General features: G+C 35.0%; 1 long non-coding RNA gene across 16 annotated transcripts in view; it reads right to left on the bottom strand.

The window, feature by feature from the left end:
• Positions 1-414: 414 nt before the first annotated feature.
• The window catches only part of LOC141380326 (uncharacterized), a 48,884-nt gene continuing 28,264 nt past the window's right edge, over positions 415-21,034 (bottom strand). For 3 of the 16 annotated variants that reach the window (XR_015521990.1, XR_015521989.1, XR_015521996.1), the window contains 4 exons: positions 7,570-7,896; positions 4,358-4,501; positions 4,034-4,143; positions 415-696 (listed from right to left, as the gene is read on the bottom strand). This is a non-coding gene — a long non-coding RNA (uncharacterized LOC141380326). Of the gene's footprint in view, positions 697-4,033; positions 4,144-4,348; positions 4,728-7,569; positions 7,897-21,034 lie in introns of all 16 variants that reach the window. The other 13 variants (XR_015521994.1, XR_015521992.1, XR_015522001.1 and 10 more) reach the window with 6 other exon arrangements.

Consider the following 21,034-nt stretch of genomic DNA (forward strand, 5'->3'; position numbering starts at 1 on the left):
TATATTTTAAATCATAAATGTATTAATATTATTATATTATTATATTTATTTTGATTACTATTGTTCTAAGATGTACAAAGAATAAAAATATATTGTTATTTCTCAATAATAATAATAATCATTATAATTAATATTATTATTATTGTTATTATTATTATTTATTTATTTTGATTAATGTTTTTATTAGATGTACAATAAATAAAAATATTGTTATTTCTCTATAATAATAATAATAATAATAATAATAATAACTATTATTATTATTATTATTATTATTATTATGGTTGTTGTTATTAATATCAAAACTAAATTTTACCTTTTCTGATTTTTTAATTCAACCTAGTGGTTTTATTAATTTAAATTTAACTATATTACTCATGCAATGGTAAATAGACCAAAACAAAAAAAAAAACCTCAAGGAAATATTCTTTTTATTCTTGCAAGTATTCAGGAGAAAATTAAATACAGTCATAACGGAATGGAAATTAAAGTACACTAATGTTGTAAAGAAATACATCCTCTTTAAAGTTCCACAGTATTTTTATAATATCCCACGCCACTGCTTTTTCTACCTACATCTGTAGCGGTACAGAAAGGGCGGTGATTTCTCTTTGTCAGCTCAGGTTGAGTTTTACTGGAAAAGGACTGTGGATTTCAACGGCTCTGTTTTCCTGAGGAAATATCTGAGGAGCAAACCTGCAGAGCAAACAACTGTGTTACACCAGAGCAAGACTTCCTTCAAGGAGATGTGCACCTTGTTAAAGAGCCCAGGATAGTTCTTTAAACATAATAGCTTTTGTTTTAACACTAGGGATATTTTCCTTTTGAACAGCTTTCTAAATTTAAATTAAAATAATTAAGACAATGAAAGCCTCAAAAGTAAGTTGTCATGCACCTTTCAGTTTTGTGAAATGGCTTTTTGTAAAGTGTTTTTTCAGTCTAATGAATTAAATCATCTCAAATACAGTATATAAGTCTTTATTTTATCACACTTTATTAATATATCTGTAAATTAAAACAATATAAATATTTCTAAAAAGCTGTTTTGTCAAAATCTCAGCTATCTCCAGCTTTACATAAACCAATTTTTTTTACATAAAGCTTTACATAAACCAAGTTGCTTTATATAAACCAAGCTTTTTTCATATCTGTAATCTGATGGATTTTAGTGATTTGTTCATATATAATTCACCTGATAATTTAATATCCAAAAATTAAATTGTAATCCAATTTTGGTGGTTGAGATAAAAAGAGATTCACAACTTTCTTCTGGAAAAACTTCAACTCTAATTTGTCCTAATTTTTTTTTTAACCTGACATCATAATTTTTTGTGTGTGCAAAAAAAAAAAAAAAAAATGCAGATCAGTGTATATTTCATGCCTAATTTGCTTATTCAAACATACAATTGTAAATACTAATAATAATAGATTAGTATGGCAATTAAAATTAATTTCTTTTACCCCCATCCCCCTCAATGCCTCACCTTAAACCGTTTAGTCTCAAGAAATAAATTCAGAATTGCGGGATCGACTATAATCTGACATTAAAAAAGAATTGTCACAATTCAGAGAGAAAAAAGTTTAGAAATGTATGGTATAAAATTATAACTGTGAGGAAAAAGTCATAATCCCCCCCCCCCCCCCATCCACACACACACACACATACACACACACACACACACACACTGTACAAAGCAATTCAATTATTAAAATCATGTTTTATATGATAAAAAAATCATATTTTTTTTAACCCTATTCACCTGCAGGGTCTACCTTCTTTATTTAAGTATCATAGATGAACAAGTAACAAATTCAGATACACTATAATCTCACATCTTAAAGACTGTCACAGTTCAGATAGAAAATGTTTAGAATTGCATGGTGTAAACTTAGAATTGTGAATAAAAGGTCATAATTCTGTCTTTTCCCCCTTATGCTGTAAAAAGCGATTAGTTTACTAAACAATTCATATTTTTTAATGATAAAAAATCATAATTTTGTTTAACCCCTATTCACTTGCAGTGTCTCGCCTTAATCATTTTAGCCTCTTTGATGATCAAGAAATAAATTCAGAATTGTGAGATACACTATAATCTCACATTTTAAAGAAATTGTCACAATTCAGAGGGGAAAAAAGTTCAGAATAATCATAATTTTGACTTTATTACCCTCACACTGTAAAAATTTATTAGTTTACTAAATATTCATAGTTTTTATGATAAGAAATTAGTCATTTTTTTACTACTATTCACCTGCAGTGTCTCGCCTTTCATTTTCAATCATTTTCAACTCAGGCTAATTCTAATTACATACCCCTATATACATTTCTGGAGAGAGCAAAATATGTCCCAAGAGCGATTTTTGCAGTTTTCGTTTTCAAAACTCGACCAGAGGCCGCTGTGTATAGTTTTTCAGATCTCAAATTTCTCTCACGAGTGCGATTCGCGCCTGCTGTTCTTACCTAAATCCACCAGAGGTGTCGACTGACTGAATGACCAACTGATCAATCCCCTTACCCTCCCGCTTCCTTAACCCTTAAAGACCTAGAGGTATTTTGTGGGCACCTAATGGGCCTATATTATTATTTTTTTTTTAAAGCAGTTTTATTTTTATTTTAGCAGTCAGCCTCAAGTGTCATATATCATTTTAAACAGGAGAACCTGAAGTTTCAATCTGTATCATTTAAAGGTCCAGTCTAAAATATTTTTTGGTCCAAAAACATATGAACAGACAGAAAATATTCCAGAATTTTCCAGAAACGATTTTTAAAAAAAGTGGCATTTTCTAGTTATTTCAAACAAAACCTTATGAAGTTTGTTTTTCTTTCTTTAGAAATACATGCTATGATGTTTTATACTTCCAAAATAAATTTTGTCTACATCCACAATTCCCTGAGCAAGTTATAGCATTTTATTTCAATGTTATTCCAAGGCGTTTTTCTATGGGGGAAAAAATGCATTTATTTACTGACAATGTATTTGCCCAAAAGTTCTGGGAATGAACTAAACAGAAAAAAAAATGTTACAAAATAATAGAACAGTGAAGCAAATTTGACTTTTTCCAAATAATATATTTTCAGTTACTATAAACAACACCACTTACAATGAACAAATAAAAAAAATAAGAAAATAATAAATAATGTGTCAAAGTCCAAATAAACATGGTGCAAATCCTCAGTAAAAAAAATAGATATAAATATTTACTATACTATAAATAGTTACATAACGAAACTAGATTCAATATGGAACATCCTTAGGTTTTATGTGCCAGCATGGATATGGTTGTTTGTGGATTTGGATATGGTTGTCTGCAATGCAGACAAACAGCTGCACCTTCATTTGCGTCTTTTGAAAACAGCAAGAGCAGCAGTTCGTCTTTGCTGTGTCACTGTTTTGTCATGTTTCTGTGCAGCTGTGCATGCAAAAGTACTTATTATGAGAATTATTTCATGCAAAACTTTTTTTTTGCGTTTTATTTAGCCGCGCATAAATGTATGCCTATCTCTCATTCCGTGTTGTTCAAAAAGCTCGTGTTGGTCCACAAACAAAAGCGAAACCTATGCTTATTGGTTGTGATATAGCGAGTTTGAACCAATCTGGGCATGGAGGAGGGACAATGCATCAATGTATGATGTCTGGTTTGTCCGGAGACACAGTGACGAGCGTTTCTTTGTCAAATCAGCGTTGTCAAATTTTGATGACGTAACCGCACTGATTCCGGAGCCTCTGAAAGTCCGCAATGTTATGTGATACAGCACTGGAAAGCTGAGACTCTCTTCTTTATGCCAATCTTTGAATTGTATGAATCGGATCAGCGGATCAAAAGTTATTAAACATTTAAGAGCAATACTTATTTTTAGCCGCGGGCGGCTGTCTCGGTCTTTAAGGGTTAAACCCAACCACAGTGTTTTAAAAAGCAATCCAGAAAAGGAAAAGAACCCTGATTTTTACCTTGTTTTCAGATTTTACCACATTCTCACCCTGTTATTTACTTGTTTATTTATTTATTTATTTTACTTTTGTTTTTGTCTTACCTGCTTTCTGGAACTGTTCTTCATCGGACTCAAACCCCCTCATTACGGTCAACTCCACTCTGCGTCTGAAGTCCACCGACTGACATGACGATCCAGCAATGTGAGATACACTATAATGTCACATTTTATAGAAATTGTCACAACTCAGAGAGGAAAAAGTTCAGAATTGCATTGTATAAACATCATTTTGAGGGAAAAAGTCATAATTCTGAGCCTGAAATGCTGACTTTTTTCCCATCACATTTTAAAAATTAATTATTTAACTTAAACTTAATAAACTTTATTTTTTATGATCAAAAATTCATAATTTTTTACCCTATTCACCTGCAGTGTCTCGCCTTAATCATTTTAGTATCCAGCATCAAGACGAGGCTCAGCAAAGCACTGCCACTGCACTGTATATTTTACATAAGTTTGTCCATACTGTATGTGCTGAAACTGGTTACGGTAGTTTATTAACTTCTCCTTCTGCAAAAATATAGAAGTGGAAATTAATCTGCGCTGGCCTGCGCTGTGGCTTGGGAAAAAGTGCATATGCCACAGTTTGCAGAAGCTGGCATGAAGCTGCTTCGTTTCCAGGAGGTTTCTCGTGAAATAAATGCTGCAAAACCTCCATGAGAAAGTCCAGATTCAGTCGTGTTGACCACACAGGGATTTGGGGATTACGTCTTGATTACCATGTTTCAAACATCATCTTGTGGTGGAGAACGACATTAATCAGACTGGAGAAATAACACATTTAGAGACAACAAGACAGCCTTGGCAGGAGAGGCATTGAAAAGAAAGGCAAAAGGAGGCCCACATGGAGCTGTTTAATGTGCAGGAGTGCTGAGGCAGATATTCTTATACGGTATACTTAGGGTGTCATTTTACCATACAGCCAATATGGAGGAGCTGTGGATGCTTGTTAAAAACAGTTTAAAAGTTTTTTGAAACTTAATAATATGACAATTTTGACTTTTTTTAATAAAGAGATAGAAATTCAGAATTTCAAGCAGATGAGATACACTATATTCTCATGCTTTAAAGAAATGGTCACAATGAGTAGAACTGGGAGATATATAACTAAATTGTGAGAAAAAAGGTCATAATTCTGAGCTGGATGGGACATGATGGTGGGGAAAAAATAGTTGGAAGAAAAAAAATGTATATAAAATTATATATATATATATGTAAAATTTTTTTAAAAAGTTTTTGCGATTCCTCTCAAAGATGTTTTGCGTTTCCTCGCGAAACTGTTGTTTGACAAATACTTCCTGTTCACTTCATACTGTACATTTCAAATCTCCCATTTTTGCCAGAATTCTCTCGTATTTTACTATTCTATCCTGCTATCATCCGATCATTAAGTATTTTTCCATCTTTCTCCAATATTTTTAAACTTGAAAGCACGTTGAAGTGAATATAAAAATGTCTGCATTCACTTTTTTCTATTAAAGCTGTGCGTCGATCATCGCCCATCATATGCAACCTGTGAATCAGTGAACGCATGTATGAGCACTTTCTGATGGACGTGCTCCGAATGATAAACTGATGCAAGATCGGCTTATACACACAATTTAAAGAGAAGCTAAAGTGCAGGACACTTTGGGATTCGGGAAGCACACAAATACACTTAATTATTTGTAAACATGTCCATCCTGCGTGTTTTATTTTAAAAACAACTAATTTTCTCTTAATTAAGCATAGTAATCGAATGCTTTCATTATAGATCTTTGCGTTCATAAATTGACACCTCTATTGTCAAACAAAACAAAGCGAGAGATTCATTTGCTGCTCTTCTCTTGTTTGATAACAAATGTGTCACTTTAAATGGCATGTACAGAATCTGGTCTGGGATCAGTTTATCATAAGTAGTGCGTCTGACAATCAGAGCTTATGTATTCACTGATTCAGAGGTTGCATATGACGACGATTGACGCACAGATTTAAAGGAAAGAAAGTAAATGCAGACATTTTTATACTCATTTCAATATCCGTTCAAGATTCAAAATATGGGAGAAATATGGAAAAATACTTAATGATAGGATGATATCGGGGATAGAAAGGCAAAATATGGGAGAATCCCAGCAAAAGCGGGAGGGTTGACATGTATATATTGAACAGGAAGTGTTTGTGGAACAACAATTCTGTGAGGGAATGCAGAACAACTTAGCAAAATACAAAAACTTAAAAAAAATATATATATATATTTAGTTTTTTCTCCCATGCACCCAGTTTTTTTTTTCTTCTTCCACCCATTTTTCCCCACAATCACGTGCCTTCCGGGTCTCCATAAAATAGAGATTTAAAAAAAATATATATTAAATTTATTCTAATATTTGAACATCTTGTTTTTCCCTAAAAAGTGGTTAGTGACATAAAAGAGTGAGTAAACCCACTGTTACATGAAACTGTTGATTTCTAATTAGGCAAAACGTTAATAAACTTAAACAACACATTTTTTTTAACTTACTTTTATAAAATAATTTAAAAACTTTAAAAGTAAGTTTTTTTTACAGTGTAGCACTGCAACATTTTTCTCAATGTTGTGAGTTTATAATTCTAAGAAAATGGAAAATTGTGAGATATACACTTATGTTGATGATACAACTTATTGACCAATGTTGCTGGCCAATTTTGTGGAGCTATGTATGTTGCTGGGCTATTTTTCTATTAAGACTGGGCAACAGTATTGTATCTGTAGCCCATTGCCCTAATTAGTTACCCTGTGTCTTACCTGGTTGCCCATTTATAGCGTCATTTCCTAAAATTGCCGTTCAACATTTCTCAAACGGTTGCCCTGTGTATCATCAGCATTAGAATGGCAAGACATAAATTCTCTTAAGTACTTACTTACTCCCAGGGGCATTTATATTGAAGTTGATATTTAGCAGCACCATATTGGGGTTTCGTAACATCTAGTTTTTATGAGGTGGGTTGTTAGCCCAACGCTCAACCCCTACTGCTCAACCTGGAGGACCAGGACATACACACAAACACTACAGGCAATTTAGCTTACCCAACTCACCTACAGCACATGTCTTTGGACTGTGGGGGAAACTGGAGCGCCCTGAGGAGACGCATGCCAACACAGGGAGAACATGCAAAATCCCAGTCGAGGCTAGAACCAGCGACCTTTTTGCTATGATGTGACAGCGTTACTCCTTGCACCACTGTGTAACCCTTATTAATAATTAGTATTTTAAAATTTGGGGGGTATAATTACTCATAAATGCAAATTGAAAAAAAGAACAATTTTCATTATAGATAATAATAAATATTAAATAAATAAATAAACAGATTAATTCTGTTGTTAAAGTTACTAAGCATCAAATATTAGGATATGCATATATTATATAACAAATTATATATAAACATATACAATTTTATAAAGCATTAAAATAAATTATATATATACATACTATATAATATGCATCACAATATGTATTTGATTAGATATTTTAGTTATCATTTTGTGTTATTAATAAAATAAACTTATGGAAATATATTTTTTATCAAAACATATTACATTGATAATATATATAAATAAATACCTTTGCGAGCAGACTAGTTTTTGTTGTTGTGTTCTTTACGTCCACAAACACAAGCTTCTTTCCTGCTTCTGGTTGCTAAGCGACTCTTTCTGCTTCCTCTTAGGACTGTGGCTCATTTCCGGATGTCGGTGCAAAAATAGCCAGACCCTCTGCACCCGTCCATGTTGTTTCTTCCTCTCTGCACTCCACGACATCCATCAAGCTTGTTCCTGGGCTTCCTATCTCTTCCTGCGGCTGACACGAGACAAGAGCAGGGTGACTGGACTGCTGTTTGACCCCTTCTGATTTTACCTGCTGCTTCCTATCGAAACTTCAGTCTGCAGTCACCTGTTGAGGAAAGTTTTATTCATAACAAGGTTTGCTCTTCTGTGTGATGCAATTGTTCTTTAAAGTAGTTTCTTTCTGCTAGAGGATAAAAAAATAATTTTAATAATTCAATTATGTAATTTTAGAAAGATATAAACCCACAATTGCAAGACAGAAACACGTATTAAAGATTTAAAATTATTAAAGTAGTTTTTTTTTCTCAAAATCTTTTTTAAAAATCCAAAAAATAAATAAAAATTGCAAGATAAAAACTCTGAATTCTTAGCTATTTTTCATAATATTATTCTCAAATTCTGCCTTTATACACACACACACACACACACACACACACACACACACACACACACACACACACACACACACACACACACACACAAACACACACACACACACACACACACACACACACACACACACACACACACACACACACACACACACACACACACACACACATATATATATATATATATATATATATATATATACAAACACTTTTTAGAACAATTATGCATTAAATTATTAAATTATTAATCTGAACTACACATGTATTTCTCAAGCACAAGTTTGCCTCTCTCAATTCAATTAGTTTTTTTTTTTTTTTTTTTTTTGAAAATTGTGAAATAGAAGCAAGTTATAAACCATTAATTGCAAGGTACAAACTCCTACTAAAGGTATAAGAATATCAGAATTTTCATTATTTTTGCATTTTTTTTCATCTCGGATATTCTGTATTGATTTGATTTTAAGAAATTTTGGGTTTATTTAATTTTCCTTAGCATTGTGTCTCTTCTCAACATTACAATGCTCGGAGTGTTGGGTTTATCTCTTACAATTGGTATACTTTTTTCCTGTCACTTGCAATTTTTTTTCTTTGTTGCATGATTATATAGCACACTGTGAGATAAAAACTAATGTAAAATGTGCTGGGAGAAAGAAAAAACATCCAAACTGTGACCTGTGACGTTTTTGTCAGTTTTTATAGTTTATATCTCACTATTGTTTTTAGTACTGAGACAGAATTCAGAATTCTCACAATTTGTCGTATTTCTTGCTTCTTGCAACAAATTTGTTTAATTCTTATATTATTCTTAGAATTGCGACTCTAATTCTTTTATAGGGTTTTTATAGTCTGTCTCGCAATGCTGATTTTATTTCTCACAATTCTAAACTTACATTTTACTATTCTTTTATTCCCAGAGTTGCGAAATAAAAACCTGCAATGCTAAAGTCATAAAGCTGGGAATTTTTTTATTGAATATGAATTTTGAAACGTTTTATCAGATGGCTTCGAGAAATTCTCTTTTTAAATGTTGTGAGTTATAACTTTTTCTTTTTAACGTTTATATCTTGCAGTTCTGGGTTGATATTTTACAATTCTAATCTTTTCTCTGAACTGCACAGTTTTCTATTTTCTAATATGAGTCCAACTGCAACCCAATACTGGGAAACACTCATACACTCTCATTTACATGCATACACATATGGCCAATTTCATCCATTCATTAATTTTCTTTTCGGCTTAGTCCCTTTATTCATCAGGGATCTCCACAGCAGAATGAACCGCCAAATTATCCAGCATATGTTTTACACAGCAGATGCCCTTCCATCTGCAATCCAACCCTGTGAAGCACCCATACACTCTCGCATTCACACACATACACTATGGACAATTTAGCATACCCAATTCACCTGCACTGCATGTTTTTGGACTGTGGGGGGAAAACGGAGCACCCGGAGGAAACCCACGCCAACAAGTGGAAAAAATGCAAACTCCACAAAGAAATGGCAACTGACCCAGCCGAGGCTCGATCCAGCAACCTTCTTGCTGTGAGGCGACAGTGCTGCCCACTGAGCCACCGTGTCACCCATATATAGTACCTACTGTTATACTTATTTAGGCCTTTTTAATTTTAAATTATATTATTTATTCATGTATAAAAACTAATGATAAAAATATACACTAATAAATATTTTAGTAGCCTTTCATTTCATTTTATCAATAATAAAAATGAAAGCATAATGTAGTTTTATGCTGAAAACAAAAATAAATGCTATTCTGCAGCTAAATACAAATATCAAAGTCCAACCACTGATCTCTGGTATAATTTTCAGCACAGGCTCATCATTGTGATCTCTGTCCATGATTAATATGGCGTCACCAAAAAAAAAGACCTTCCCTTTCCATAATTGGCTGCAAATGATATACATCAAATTCACTTTCTACATAGGTGGCACTTAAAAATGCGCTCTTTACACCGATGTAGTAAATCTTCATTCCGACGTCCTCCTAAAAATACCGCCCTTTTTTCATCTCTTTTCCGTGTGGTCCGCCGTAATCGTTTTCAGCTAATATCACACCCGAAACCTGCCTCAGTTAAACAGTCCGAGTTTTAGGGTCAGACTTTGGGACGGTTTCAACATCAACACTCGTTCCTGGACGTCCCGAAAGGCTTTATTTAAACTCTTGCCCACCTCCAGCGTCCTGTGTTTTCGGCCCGTCTGTAAGTGTCGGTTGACCGCAGTGTTTTCCCACATTTCCTCGAGTTTGACGAGGAAGGCGCTTGTTCAACATGTTTCCCGCCTCAAACCTCCCACGTGTCGAGCGAGCGGTGACATCACTTGATTTAAGAGAGCTGCGCCGCTGATTGCAAACAGACGCTCTGCTGCAGGAAAGCTGAGCTCACGGTGGCCATTTTTAATGCTTGATAAACTGTTGACTCTGTTAAAAGTCATTGAGGGAGTTTTTATAGTGAGCATGATATCACAGTATTTAGTGTTTATGACAGTGTTTAATGGATAACTTTATTCTGATTTCTGAATGATTTGAGAGTAACTAAAATAGTTTGGTACCTTTCAAGCAAACTCATTGTTATTCATCTATATTGGGCTATAATGTTATGAATAGTAATGGTAGCCTACATGATAATACAATTGTATTATTATTTCTATTATTGAAAGCTTATTATTGAAATATGAATTAATATTAAATACAAATAATATTTTTTTTTACAATTTAACATTCAAATTATTTCATTATAGTTAAGATCATTTGTGTAATATTATTACATAATTCAAATGTATATTATATATTTTTATGCAAATAATTTTACTAATTATAGCTTATATTAACTTATAATATAATCTTTATAATAATATATAAGTTTAACATTTAATATAAATCAATATTTAAAAACATATTTTTAAACATAATTTAAAATAAAATAATTAGAGATCTAAACGTAATATAAATATAATGTACAATCCCAAATCAGAAAAAGTTAATTATGTAAAATGCTAATTAAAAAGACAGTAGAGATTTCCAAATGTATTTTGCAGACAATATGAACACAAAATATTTCACTTTTTGTTCTGGTCAACTTTACATTTGTAAATATACATTCTTTCCTGCCATTCAGACCTGCAAAACGTTGGGACGTTGGGAACAGTTTAGGGCTAGTAATCAGGCAAATAATGATGTAATTTGAAACAGGTGATGTCAACAGGTGAATGTAATTATGATTTAGTACAAAAGCAGCATCCAAGAAAGGTCTAGTCCTTTGGGAGCAAAGATGGGCCGAGGATCGCCAGTTGGCCAACAAATAAGTGAGAAAATGATTGAAATGTTTAAAAACAATGTTCCTCAAAGAAGGATTGGATTGACATTTGGATATTTCACCTTCAACAGTGCATATCAAGAGGAATTTCAGTGCATAAAGGACAAATGCACAAGCCTAAGCTGAACTACCGTAATCCTTGATCCCTCAGGTGGCACTGCATCAAGAATCCTCATTCATTTATAATCAATATCACAATATGGGCTTACAACTACTTTGGCAAACCTTTGTCAAGTACCACAATATGTAGTTACATCCACAAATGCCAGTGAAAACTGCACTGTGCCAAAAGGAAGCCCTATGTTAACAGTGTCCAGAAGGCCTCTCAACTTCTCTGGGCTCGGAGGTGTATGAAAAGGATCATCACACAGTCGAACTGTGTCCTGGGTTTAGGAGAATCAGTATTTCAGGTATTTTTTGGTGAGGGAAATGGACACTGTGCACTCTGAACCAAACAAGAAAAGGATCATTCAGACTGTTTCTAGCAACAAGTTTAAAAGCCAGGGTCTGTCATGATGTTGGGTTGTGTCAGTGCCCTTGGCAAAGTTAACGTGCACTTCTGTGATGGCACCCTTAATGCTGAAAAGTACACGACGGACGGGACGGCCATGTATATTTCATCAAGACAATGCAAAATCACATTCTGCACACAATACAAAGTCCTGGATGCAGAGGAAGAGGATACAAGTACTTGACTGGCCTGTCTGTGAATGTGTAGTGCATTTTGAAGCACAAAATGCTACAACGAAGACCCTGTACTGTTGCCCACCTTAAGACTTGCTTGCAGGAAGAATGGGACAAAATTGCACTTGAAACACTTCATCACTTGGTGTCTTCAGTCCATAAATGTCTTTTAAGTGTTGTGCGAAGGAATGGCAACATTACCAAGGGGTGAATGCTTTACTGTTCCAACTTTTTATGAAATGTGTTGCAATTAACCAAAATTGTACTACGTGTCTATTGTCTGCAGTGAAAGTCTTTATTTGCGTTTTCCATACTGTCCCAACATTTTCTGATTTGAGGTTGTACTATATTAGATAACGTGTGTGTGTGTGTGTGTGTGTGTGTGTATGTATGTGTACTTTTTTCTCAGAATTATAAGTAATTATTATTATATATGTCATTATTTAAGGGACTAAGCCAGAAAGAAAATTATTGAATGAATGTAATTATTAAAAAAATATTATATTTAAATTATTTTTATTATATATTATTTATTATTAGTTATGCATAATTGTTAAATTATATTCTTCTTTTACTTCTTCTTCTTCTTCTTCTTCTTCTTCTTATTGTTATAAAAGCTGTATTTATATATATATATATATATATATATATATATATATATATATATATATATATATATATATATATATATGTATAATTTGTTATATGCATATACACAATGTAATTATGTAATAAGTACATATTAATTATTACATTTATGTTATTATAACGTTTACACTATTATTATTATTATTATTATTATTATTAATAATAATAATAATAATTCATTCATTTACTTTTCGGCTTAGTCCCTTTATTAATCCGGGGTCGCCACAGTGGAATGAACCGCCAACTTATCCAGCACAGAGCACACGTTTTACGCAGTGGATGCCCTTCCAGCTGCAACCCATATCTGGGAAACATCCATACACACTCATTATCATACACTACGAACAAGCTTACCCAATTTACCTGTATGACATGTCTTTGGACTTGTGGGGGAAATCGGAGCACATGGAGGAAACCCACATGAACGCAGGGAGAACATGCAAACTTCACACAGAAACGTCAACTGACCCAGTCGAGGCTCGAACCAGCGACGTTCTTGCTGTGAGTCGACAGCACTACGTACTGCGCCACCTCGTTGTCTGTATAATAATAATAATAATAATAATAATAATAATAATTATTATTATTATTATTATTATTATTATATAAATTGCACAATAATAACATTTTTGTAATGTGTAGCATGTAATTATGGCCTTTATAAATAATAATAACAACAGTTAGATTTAGTTAAACAAGCCTACTTATACCTATTATTATGCACAGTAACAGTCGTAATGTAATTTACAGTCTTGCCTCTGTCTTCTCTGTAAAGGCCACAATTACAGCGGTGTGTCGTGATGATGAATGCTGAAAGTGTTGCAGCATCTTGATTGGGTTGTTGCCGTAGAGATTAAACTGAGGCGAGTTGTTTCGCTGTCTGTCAGTCCCGTTATTACAACAGTGCCACACAATGAGGCCTGACCTTCAGCACATCACAATAATACATCTGTCTCACAGTACATCTGTGCATTACAACAGCGTCTTTCCACCTGAGCATCTGCGCCAACACTCTCCTCACTGCGCGTGCGCGACGCCTCGTGGTAAACGTGTCGCGGGTGCATGATAATGCAGCCCGATTGATTTGCTTACTTTTCTTTCTTCGGCGAGCATTATACCAATTGATTTTAATGCCGCTATTCATTACGCCGACCTCCATGACGCGGGTTCAGGCGTGTTTGTTTTATTTGGGGCAAAGGATCAAATCATTCATAAATACTTTAGCACGTTTACTGTAAGACAAATATGGTTATTGATTTGGTGCCATTATTACAGTCGAAAGCCCAGATGAGGCTGTAACAAACGGAAGCTGCTTGGCCTGAGGAGCTCAGCTCAGATGTAGCTGGAAAATACTATAAAAATGCTTAACAGACTGCAGATATTAAAGATCATTACATCACAGAAGAACAAAAACCGTAGGCCTTTGTGCCTCATAAAAGATACTGTACTCAATGTAGCTAAACACACAGAAATTATAACATGATTAAACATTAATACATACATTTTTTTAACAGATCAAATAGCCTATAATGTTTATACACACACACACACACACACACACACACACACACACACACACACACACACACCGGCCACTTTATTAGGTACACACACACACACACACACACACACACACACACACACACACACACTGGCCACTCTATTAGGTACACCGTACCAGTACTGGGTTGGACCCCTTTTCCCTTCAGAACTGCCTTAATCCTTTGTGGCATAGATTTGACAAGGTACTGGAAATATTTCTGAGATTTTGGTCCATATTGACATAGAATCACTCAGTTGCCGCAGATTTGGAGGTTGCACGTCCATGATGCAAATCTCCTGTTCCACCATATCCCATAGGTGCTCTATTGGATTGCGATCTGGTGACTGTGGAGGCTATTTGAGTACAGTGTTGTCATGTTAAGGAAATCAATTTTAGATGATTCATGCTTTATGACATGGCATGTTATCCTGATGTAAATAGCCATTAGAAAATCTGTACACTGTGGTCATAAAGGGGTTGACATGGTCTGCAACAATACTCAGGTAAGCAATTGTGTTGTTGACACAATGCTCAGTTGGTACTAATAGGCCCAAAGTGTGCCAAGAAAATATCACCCACACCACTACACTACCACCACCAGCCTGATCTATTGACACAAGGCAGGATGGATCCATGCTTCCATGTTATTGATGCCAAATTCTGACAATACCATCTGAATGTCGCAGCAGAAAGCATCAAAAGATTCATCAGATCAGGCAACATTTTTCCAATTTTCTATTGTCCAATTTTGGTGAGTCTCAGCGAATTGTAGCCTCAGTTTCCTCTTCTTAGCTGACAGGAGTAGCACCCGGTGTGGTCTTCTGCTGCTGTAGCCCATCTGCCTCAAGGTTGGACGTGTTGTGTGTTTAGAGATGCTCTTCTGTATACCTCGGTTGTAAGGAGTGCTTATTTGAGTTATTGTTGCGTTTTTATCAGCTCAAACCAGTCTGGCCATTATCCTCTGACCTGTGGCATCAACAAAGCATTTTCACCCACTGAATTGCCACTTTTTTCTCTTTTTCGGACGATTCTTTGTAAGCCCCAGAGATGGTTGTGCGTGAAAATCCCAGTAGATCAGCAGTTTCTGAATTACTCAGACTATCCTATCTGGCACCAAGAACCATGACACATTCAAAGTCACTTAAATTAGCTTTCTTCCACATTCTAATGCTCGGTTTGAACTGCAGCAGATCGTCTGGACCATGTCTACATGCCTAAATGCATTGAGCTGCTGCCATGTGATTGGCTGATTAAATATTTGCATTACAAGCAGTTGGACAGGTGTACCTAATAAAGTGGCCAATGAGTGTATGTATATTTAAAATAACTTATATATTTAAACAGATTATATCCTGTCAGTTTTAGTTAAAATAATAAATATAGCAACAATGAAAAAACATTATTGCGATGATGACATTTTTATTGTGAGTCAGCGCATGTAGCAAATGTAGTGCAATTTATTGTTATCTTTCAATAAAATAGCTAAATTAATAAAATGTTGTATATTATATTATATTATATTATATTATATTATATTATATTATATTATATTATATTATATTATATTATATTATATTAAGTTATTAATATATTATATTATATTATATTAAGTTATTAATATATTATATTATATTAAGTTTCAATTAAAACACAAGTTGTAGTAACATCTGTACATCTAAATTGCATCAAAATAGTCTGAATACGCCTGCGGTCAAGTAGGCCTTGAGCACAAATGACTAAAACATGCCCTAACTAATAATTCTTCATTTTTCTTGTCTCTTATTGTTCTTGCACAAAAGATGTCCCTGAAACAAAGGCAGGTATGGATCCCCATGTCTCCGGCTCGACCCGGGACAGATTTTGGCGAAGCAGCAGAAAAGAGTGACCTCATTTTTTTGTGCTGCTTAGATGGGCAGTCCTACAGTGACCCAGACGGCCCTCGCCGCTGCTCTCTGGAGAAGTCAGCACTTCAGACGAACAACAGTAATTGTGGATTAACCATCAAAAAAGCTCTTTTTTTCTTTCTTGGCGTACAGATATACCTGCAAAACTTGAAGTGGTTGAGCGACCAAGTCACAGCAGAATGCCATCTTCAAAACTGAAAATCAACGCAAAATGCATTGAAGCTATAACTCCAAGACTTCTCAGGGTGGTCACCATTAACTCAAAGTATTTTCCAACCAGGGTTTATGAGTAGAAGTGGACCGTGCCCAAGGAAAGGCAAGATTTTTTAGATGTGGCGAGACGGACAAGCCAAACCTCTCGCTCTTTGATTCCTGATTACAAATGCACTCAAGCTTGTGAAACAGAAGCACGTTTATAGAAATAATATACTTCATAAAATGCATATCATTGATGGCGACTGGGCAATAACTGTGTTTTATTTACAATAAAGCACTGCTATGTCTGTGTATGCAGAGAAGGATGTAAGTTCATATTTAAGCCCAATACATCCAGGCCTACTGTGTGCTACTAAAGCCAGAGTTTTTAAGTAATATTTAATAGTGATTGATATTGAATGAGTTGGAGAAGGTAAAATGGTAAATAAAGGCAGAGATTAGTTTTGTTTATTTTTATTTACTATTAAATCTATTTCCTCTTATGTCAGACGGATAAATCAGTAATAAAAAAAACTATTATCATATGAAATCAATATCAACAAAATCCTTTTTTTTTTATTTATACATGTAGCAATAGCTCACCCAAAATGAAAACACATTCACCATTTACTAACCCTGAAGTGATTCCAAAACAATATGAGCTTCTTTTTTGTGTTTTGAATACAAAAGAATTTCAGGCGTTCACACTAGATATTGTTTGATGCTATTAGCAGGTTTGGTAACCCTGAGCTTAAAGGATAATTGAGCCCAGGGCTCCCGTTTATGTTAGCATATTAGGGGGTCCGAGATCAGGTAGGTCTCAATCATATCACGTTCTCTTCTCGAAGTTTGTTTATAAAACAACACATATTTTGAAGAAATAAGCAGATTCACTCTCCGAACAAAAGATACAAAATCTCTCACTGGGGTGGTACTTTTTCAAAAGGTAATTTTTTTGTACCATACAGGTGGACATTAGTAATTTTAGGGTACAATTTTTGTACTGTTAAGGTTCAGTTTTGTAGCTATAAGGTACTTTGAGGTACACATTTGTACTATTTAATTACTAATATGTACCTTCAAGGACCTGTTAACAACAAAAATGTACCTTTTGAAAAGGTACTGCTCCAGTGACAGACCTTTATTTCTGAGAGTGTATGTTTCCATTCAAAGATGTGAATTAGACTTATACACAAAACTGAGCAGTGGCTTTTCGGAGGTGTGAAACCCCTTTTTGGGAGTGCAGATGCTCAAGACAGTTCTGAGAGGTATAATAATACTGAACTACATTGATGGCTGAGGGATTTTAGAATGACCGAAACAAGCATTTCTAGAGCTGGCATGTCAATTTGCCAATGATCATGATCCCATGATTATGCACATTTTTTCATATCGGATAAAAAGTTTGTCCTACTCAGTTGTCCTATGAGTTTGATAAAATATTTGCGCATCTTGGCATTTCCATTAAGCATATTTTATGCAATATTTCAGAATGCACATAAAAATATGTGGATGGAATAATATTGACATTTATAATAATAAAAAATTATATGGATGTGAATGGCTAAGAGTTTGCAGCATTCTTAAAATATCTCCTTTTGTGTTCAACAGAGGAAAGAAACTCAAACAAGTGGATGATGAATAAAATGACATAATTGTCATTTTTGGGTAATCTCTTATTACCCAATCGTACTATCTCTTTAAATAACACAATATTTAAAAAATGAAGATCTGAAGTAAACCCAAGAGTACTTTTTTATCAAGTCAATCCAAAAGCTGAGGATATTTTCTCTGGATCATCTGTTAGCTTCCTCATCCTGCAGGCAGAAGGTTGAGGTTTATGTGTTTTTGTGTGAACGCATTTGTCCCATTCAGGGCCCCGAGAGCAATCAGTCCGTCAACGGGGGGAAGGCGCAGGCTAATTTCCCTCCTCCCTCTCCCTCGGCCCGTTCATCTCCCAAGACGAATGCTTTGAGTAATAAGGATAATCAATACACTTTCTCGCTCTCTGCAGTCTCCTGCCGTTATTAGCAATTTGTCATTAGCCATCAGCTTTTCTTATCAGACATTAGCATCTTGTTTACAAGGCGTGCCAGACCTCCCCTGCGTCCCCTGTCAAGATTACCCACGGGCCACGCGAAACGCACACACGCGCTCCCCGAGGTGATGAATAGATACATCTCCTGCCTGACAGCTTACACATGCACACTCTTGACGTGATTTACCCCGAGAAAATTAATGAAGCAGTGACAAGAAGAACAACATGATGACAAGAGAGAGAAAAAGAGTTTTCTTGCCCTTGATTTCTCAAGAGTCTCGTACAAATGACACCTTTTCCTAATTAATTAATTGATGGCATGGGGGAAAAACTTTTCGAAGGGGTGGCTGAAGTTTTATTGGTATCCTCAGGGCCGAAAATGAACAATCGGCAAGTGCCAAATGTGAAAATCAATTCAGTTGGTGAACATATGAAACTTGCTCACCAGAGAAAAGCTGACTTCCGTAGTGTTTTTCTCCACTGTGAACATAAAAGCTATCCAATATCTTCTTTTGTGTTCAGTCAAAAAAAAAAAAAAAAACTCATAAAGGTTTGAAACCACATGATGGAGAGTAAACGGTGAGTACATTTTCCTATTTTGGGTGAGCTATACTTTTAACCCTAACATTTACTTTAGGGTGTACAAAAATACAGAGCTCAGCATGTATGCCTAACTCACTTAGTTTGTCCACAAGGGGGCAGAACTTTTTTGGCCATTACTTACCCAGGTAGCAAAGAATTCTGGCCCAGATTTGGCATAAATTTGGCACAGCAGGCATTCATCCGGCAATGACATTAAGCATGTGTGCCCTATACATGGCCCTAGTTTGGCAGAGGTGGCACCATCTTCAAGGTGGCACACAATACTTGGGCCAGATGTAAACTGTAATATTTGGCCCAGATGTTAATAATTGATATGTGGGAAATCATGTAAGTTTGGCCTATCTTGACCCACATTTAAAATACATTTTTATTATTTTATTTTTAAAGAAAAAAAATTACCAATAAGGTGGCTATGAGAAAAAGGAAGCCCATAGCGTGCTTAAAACACAGTCATTCGTGGGTTTATCAATTCCATTGTAGTCGTGACACACCAACATGTCTGGCCCAGTTCAGGCTCAGTCATGGGTTTTTAACTTAGCTGACACTTGGCCCAGAAATGGTCCATGTTAGGCCCTTCCCTGGAAGCAAGACTTGGTCCCATCATGAACTGTAATTTACTGGGGCATGTGGGCAAAGCAATAGTGGATTGTGTGGGCCAGAGCTGGGCCAGAAATTTGCTATGTGGGTAACTATTGAAGAATTAACAGAAAAGATAGAACAAAAACAATAAACTAGGAAGGCACTGAATTTAAACTGAACATTGTTGGCATTCACGGTTTTGGATAAAGAGAAAAAATGCCCAAAAATATAAGTCAAAAAAAGTTAAAACCATGCAAAGGCCGTTTTAGCTTCGTCAACCAAAGAGCAAGAGCAAAGGAATGTGTGCGATCCACTTTCAAAGTTCAAAATAGCTCAAAATTCCGCTTTGTGGATATTACAGTAAAATCTGGTCAAATAATAGGCTGACAGGGCATTTTGTTCCTGCTGCTTGCAATATAGTGCAACTGTGCTGTCATGACAATCCTGGTCAAGTTATGTCTTTCGATTCTCTATGTCCTTATTTTATAGGATTGTGCTTTTTTTAATCAGTATGATTGATCTAGATTATTGAGTTACATACAAAAATTCCTACAAAATAATACTATTTACTGAGATAATAAAAATTATCATTACAAAGCATTTTCAGTACCAGTAACATCACTAGCTCCATTGAGTGCATTGTGTCTGACATTGCATCTCTATTGAGTTATTCACTTTCTACAACAATCTATTTAATGCACTACTTTGAATATGTTTCTTCAGCAAGTGTTAACAACATGCACAGTTTGATGTGTTGAGGTGCATTTTTTAATAGTATTTTCTTTAGTTTGTGTTAATGTGCATATTTACCATGTTTAAGTTCAGTTTTTAACATGTTTTTAGTGTGCATAGACATGCACAGTTTGACTGTGAAGGCAGCCATTTTTGATTGTAATCAAGCAGTTTGGCCATGTTGAAGTATATTTTTTAAAAATGCTTCTTTAGTAATGCAAATGATTGCATTGAGGTGGAATTTTATACAAAGTTACATATACCACATTCACATTTTTCGCAAGTAACGCATTATGTGAAAGCTAAAATTTGTCATTTTGAATGCATCCCTGATAAACGTGTGCTTTTTGATTTCTTCCTGGACACTCAGTCCACTCATCATACTTCAAATTTTGTGGGGTTGTTTGAAACCTGCGCAGTAGGCAGTGCTGTCACCTCACAGCAAGAAGGTCGCTCGGTGGCTGGTTCGAATCTCTGCTCAGTTGGCGTTTCTGTGTGGAGTTTGCATGTTCTCCCTGCGTTCGCGTGGGTTTCCTCCGGGTGCTCCGGTTTCCCCCACAGTCCAAAGACATGCGGTACAGGTGAATTGGGTAGG

This window comes from Danio rerio, chromosome 22 (genome assembly GCF_052040795.2).
Source record: "Danio rerio strain M-AB ecotype USA chromosome 22, GRCz13ab, whole genome shotgun sequence".
Lineage (NCBI taxonomy): Eukaryota > Metazoa > Chordata > Actinopteri > Cypriniformes > Danionidae > Danio > Danio rerio.